Genomic DNA, 6,000 nt, shown 5'->3' on the forward strand with positions numbered 1-6,000 from the left:
GTGCTATCACAATGTTTCTCTTATTTTGGTTCTTTTTAAATTCACTGGGTTAAATGGAGTACGCCCTATTCTTCAAAATTTGTGGGAGGTATGGATTTTAGAGATATTCATAAATTTAATAATGCCTTGCTTGCTAAACGGGTGTGGAGGTTGTTACATCAAAAGGATACGTTAGTGTTCAAGGTTTTTAGGGCAAAGTATTTTTCGTCTGGGATATTCTTGAAGCTAATGTTCATCTTCGGTGCTCATATGCATAGCGGAGCATTTTACAAGCACGTGATGTAATTCATAAAGGGGCTATTTGGAGAGTTGGGGATGGGAGTAAAATTAATGTTTGGGGTCATAGATGGTTACTTGCTCAAGATCATAGTAAGGTTATTTCTTCTAGACTTACTTCACCGGTTTTGCATGTTAACGATCTGTTTTATCCAGGCACGAGAATTTGGGATCCAGGGTTGTTGGAGACGACTTTCTTGCTGTGGGAAGCTGAGCTTATAAAGATCATTCCTGTCAGTGAAGGGCGGGTTGAAGATTTGCTAATCTGTCCTTTAACTCCAGATGGCAATTACAGTGTAAGGACTGCTTACCGTATGTTGATGGATGAAGCAGGCAGCCAAGAACCAAGTACTTCCTCTTCGGAGAGATTTCAACATGTTTGGAATGGCATTTGGAAGATTCAGACACCAAATAAGATTCACCATTTATGGCGTGCTGCTAGAGATTCCTTGCCTACAAAACTGAGCTTGAAAGCTCGACACATGCTTGTTGAGGATACTTGTGAGCTGTGTGGGGATTTTCAAGAGACAACATTGCATAGTTTGTGGCTATGTGAGCATGTTCGAGTGGAGTGGAAGTCAGATTTCAGTTTTGTCCCGTATTACAGAAAAGGTTTTAGAAGTTTTGATTTTTTGGACGAAGTGTTGCGCAATGGATCGAAGTATTATGTGGCTTTATTCTCTACAATGGCGTGGTGTTTATGGCAGAGACAAATCATTTGCGGATGAGTCAGTCAGTGTGGCCTCTACATGAAATCGATGAAAGAGCAAAGGCTCTGGTAGTTGAATTTTTCGATGCTAATAAACAAGAAGCTAGACCAAGAATTAAAGGTTCTCCTGCCTGTTGGGTTCCGCCTAAAGGTGATTTTTATAAAGTCAATTATGATGTTGCAATCTTTGATTCACTAGGTTTTGCAGGTCTAGGGGTTGTGATAAGGGACTGTACTGGTAATGTTATTGCTGCCTTAAGTCAAAAAATTGGGTTACTCATTCTGTGGAAACAACTGAAGCTTTGGCTGCACTTAGAGCTGCCATGTTTGCTAAAGAATTGAGCATCTTCAAGGTAGTAGTAAAGGGTGATTGTTTGAAGGTGGTTCAGGCTTTGAAAGCTAAGGAGCGTTGCAATACTTTATATGGAACTATTATTGAGGATGCATGCAATCAAGGGGTTTCTCTACAAGCTTGTCATTTTCAGCATGTTAGAAGAGAGGGCAATAAGTTGGCTCATGCCTTAGCTAGGAGAGCGGTTTTATCCGCAGATTTTGATGTATGGGTAGAAGAACTACTTAGTGATTTAGAGGATGTATTCCTTTCTAGTTTTTCTGTTTTAGCTTAATAATATGGACTTACTGGTTTCTCAAAAAAAAAAAAAAATTGGTTAAATTGAGATAATATCATTTTTATATAAACATACTACAAACATTGCTTTTATTATAAACTAATCATAACAAATTGTATCAACATATAGTAAGAAAATATATTGAAAAATTTTATAACTCCAAAATGTTTTGTTTTTTATTGAATGAATGTGACATAAGATTTGCTTAGGTCAATTGTCCTATAGTGTTCTCACCTAAACAAGTTTTACTCTAGAGTTAACTTGTGATTGAATTTTTTTTTTCTTCATAAATAAAAGAGTACGACACAAGGAGTTGCTACGAAGTTGCTAGGAAATTATTTATTTATCTATCTCTCTCATGGATTGATACATATCTTTCATCTAAATAGAGTTTACCCATAAATAAAGGTGTTCATCAATCAATGCAGCCAATTTTGGGGAGGGTTTTGGACCATAATGACCTAATATATTTTCTTCAAGAGTAATGCTAGAGATACAAACTTTTTTACGAAAAATTTTACAAATCGGTGAATGGTTATTGGTAAATGAAAAAGTGATGTTAATGGTGGGTTTAGATGAAAGCCAGTAAAAAATTAGTCACATCAACAATTTGTAAAAATATTGTAAAATAGTTTGTAGTTGTAGCATTACTTTTTTTTCAAAATCAAATCACAACTATACTACAAAGGTAAGAATTTCGACAAACCTCATAAACATTGATTATAAAAAGCTACAATCAACCCATCATCGACATTAATTAGATATATATATATAAAAAAAAAAAAGAAGGAGAACTCAACAATTTATTTGGGAATGTGATGCGGGGCAATTTCAAGTAGATATATCCTAATCTTGTTATAGCTAATTAGTTAGCTAGTTAGATGATTTCTTAAGCATTAGTTGATAGGATTTAGACACTTGTCAACCATCTAGAGGATGTCAATGCCAAACAACTAGTATAAGTAGTAGAATATAAGCTTTTTGTAAATCAGTTTTGGTAATTGCAGAATGAATTGTTAGCCTTTGTGTGCTATTTGGAACTAAGTGTTCTTGCAGAGATACTTATCCACCTATCAATGTATTCTAAGTAACTCTGCCCTTTCATTGTTTCTAAACCATACATAAATAGTCCATCACATTCGTTGCATCAGAATGGATAAAGAAATAGAACATAAAATAATAATAAAATAATTTTCATTTTATTCCTATATCTGGGAGTTTATTGGAAAGAAATGGAAGGATTATAAGAAAATGTCCATTGTATTATATTCCCTCTTATATCCATATTTTGAGGAAAGTCAAATTAAAGATAAATTTTAAACTAGCAAAATTAAATGTTTATTTCCCTTCCATTAATTCTTTTATAAAATCTTAAATACATTAGAAAAAGTGATGGATCATTTTAATATTAATTAATTAAAATGGATCTATATTACAATATAAATTTAAAAATGTGGGAATTAATATGGAAAATAAGGAGTTAGTGAAAATGTTTAATGCCACATTGCAAAAAAGAGAGACTATTTTATTATTTTTTAATTGTGGTGATTAATGAGCTAATATGTATTGATTTAAATATTGGGCTAGATACGTGCACAAGGGGGAGGTGAAGGGAGGAGGCATCAACAATAGAAATAAATCAGCCTCTTGGATTCTCGTACTTGACAGCCCATTCAGAATATTTTCCATATTCATTGGTGAGTAAATGACATTTTTATAATATGAAAAATGAATAGCCATTCACCCATGATGAGAATCAATAAGCACCATTAAAGGATCCATTACATGTTCCAGTTTGGCCTATTACTAGAGCAAGATCCAAGAAGCACTTAATGGGTTGATTCGAGAGATTTGTTCTGATTCTAAAATGGGGCATTCCAAGCTTGGCCTAAAGGAAGATGAAGGCGTAATAAATTTAATCAAAGCTATTGATAGGGATGATTTTGCTTAATTGGCGTAATTTCCATAGCAACAGTGTTGATTAATGGCTGATTGACTTTCCAGTTCCATACCAATTAATTGGCTAATTGACTTGCCTTCCGTAGGCATGATTTCCTTACTCATTTCAGTCTATTTTTGGCATGGAGGAGCTGATTGACATTCCAGTTCCATATTAACTAGTTGGCTAGTTGACTTGCCTTCCACAGGCGTGATTTCCTTGCCCATTTCAGTCTATTTTTGGCATGGAGGAGCTGCTAATTTCAAACTAAATCAACCTTAATTTTAGGCTTCTATTATTTAATCATTTTTTATCTACTTTCCTATTTTTAGCCATGTTTTATAAATAGCATGCACTCATTGTAATCAGGGAATCAATTTTCAATGAAAATCAAGACAAACGCAAGGTTTGCTTCTTCTATTAGTTCTTCAAAGAACTTATGAACTTATCAAGGATTCTTCCTTGTGGTGTTCAAATTTTATACCTTCAATTCGTGATTCAATTATAATTATTGGGTTAAGGTTTATTACTTTATACCTTTGGTTCGTGTTTCATTTATAGACATTGGATCAGAGTTTTCTATCAAAAATCTGAATTTTAGCTTTCTTGGGCAAATATTCCAATATTGTTTGTTGGGTCTCAAAGTGTGTCGATTGAGGTTCACATCATTTGGTATCAGAGCCCAGGTTCTAAAATTAGGTTTACTATCCTTTTATCTTTTGTTTCTTGTTATCATCCTATCTTGTTCCGTTTGTGTTCATTATTCCTTGTTCTTGTTTTGTGTCATGCACCAAGTTAAAATTGTACACCAAGTTTAAAAGAGAGAGAGAGAGAGAGAGAGAGAGAGAGAGAGAGACTTTAGAAAAGAAAACAATACAAAAAATATATATTGTTTGTAGTTTCAGTTCTCTCAAACCAAAATATTGCTTTTTTTCCTCTTCCTTTGATTCGTTGTTTCTATAATATTTTCATGGCCATTGGTATTGGTTTAAATACTACAAGTTGAATTTCTTGATCAAGTTTATTAGCTTAGTAAAGAACTGAAAAGGGGAAGCTACGAGTGGAAAAATGCAAGAAAGTGTGAGACTAATATTGGGAAAAAGCCAATTTAAGAGTGAAACACGAGTGTGAGTGACATAATTTGAGTGCAAACATGTGAGGGAGTGTTATGAGGAATTATTTCTAACATTTCTCTATAGTTTCAAAAATATGTCTTCCAGGGGTGACACATCAAACAAAGAAGGAAGGGAGGATTCGTCCTTCATGTTATAGGCTATGCAACAACAATTTGAATGCATGAACGTGGTGTTTAATGAGATTCGGGATCAGATAGATAGGTAAGACGCTATTATTGCTACTTTGCGTGAGGAGCGTCCTTGAAGAGTCCCTAATGCTAAAAGGCAAGAAAGGCGTGCGCACGTGGATGTTTCTGATGACGACCACGAGGATGAGTTTGAAAATGAAGAGGATCAAGCTTCATTGAACAATGAGGGCAGGTTTGTGCCAAGGAGAGAAAGGTGTGGTAAAGGTTTCCAAAGAGATCCGAGATAGCAAGATGGAATTGATAGAAACCTAGAAAACATCAAAATGAAGATACCATCATTCCAAGGGAAAATGATCCTGAGCGTACTTGGAACGGGAGAAAAAGGGGGAGTTGATTTTTGAGTGCCACAGCAACTCAGGGGAGAAAAAGGTAAAACTTGTTGTCATTGAGTTTACTGACTATGCTATTATATGGTAGAATCAAATTGTGATGAACAGGAGGAGAAACCATGAGAGGCCTATTGAGACGTGGGAAGAAATGAAGTCCAACATGAGGAGGTGATTTGTCCCTATTCACTACTATAACGACTTGTATTAGAAATTACAGAGTCTTACTCAAGCCTATAAGAGTGTAGATGAATACTATAAGGAGATGAAGATCGCCATGATTCAGGCTAATGTAAAGGAGGATAGAGAAGCTAGCATGGCAAGGCTTTTGAATGGACTGAATCGGGACATTACCAACATGGTGGAGTTGTAACACTATATACACTCAATTTTGCACCCATAATTTAATCAAGGAAGATGACTAGAATGACCATTCATATACCCAAAATTTAGAGTTGCATTACATGTATTAATTCATTCATTGCATATCATAAAAATGATCTTGAGATTCTAGCAGTATACCGATTTCCAAATCGGACCGTTGGATTGAAAGATATCACATGATCAAGTTTGCACGGTCTACATGCATTTTGTTTAGGTGGAACCAACCACACATGATTAATTTAAATTAATTCTGATTGGCTAAAAAATTAAAATTAGTTAAATAATTTTGTGATTGGTTGTTAGTTAGTGTCAAAAATAAGCTTGCTTGCATGGGAGTAAAGAGGATAATCAAATAACTACAAAATTGTAGATAATCAAGACTTTTGGAGTGTTTATCTACAAGATAATCATTG

The sequence above is a fragment of the Castanea sativa genome, chromosome 10 (genome assembly GCF_040712315.1).
Source record: "Castanea sativa cultivar Marrone di Chiusa Pesio chromosome 10, ASM4071231v1".
In the NCBI taxonomy this organism is placed as follows: Eukaryota; Viridiplantae; Streptophyta; class Magnoliopsida; order Fagales; family Fagaceae; genus Castanea; species Castanea sativa.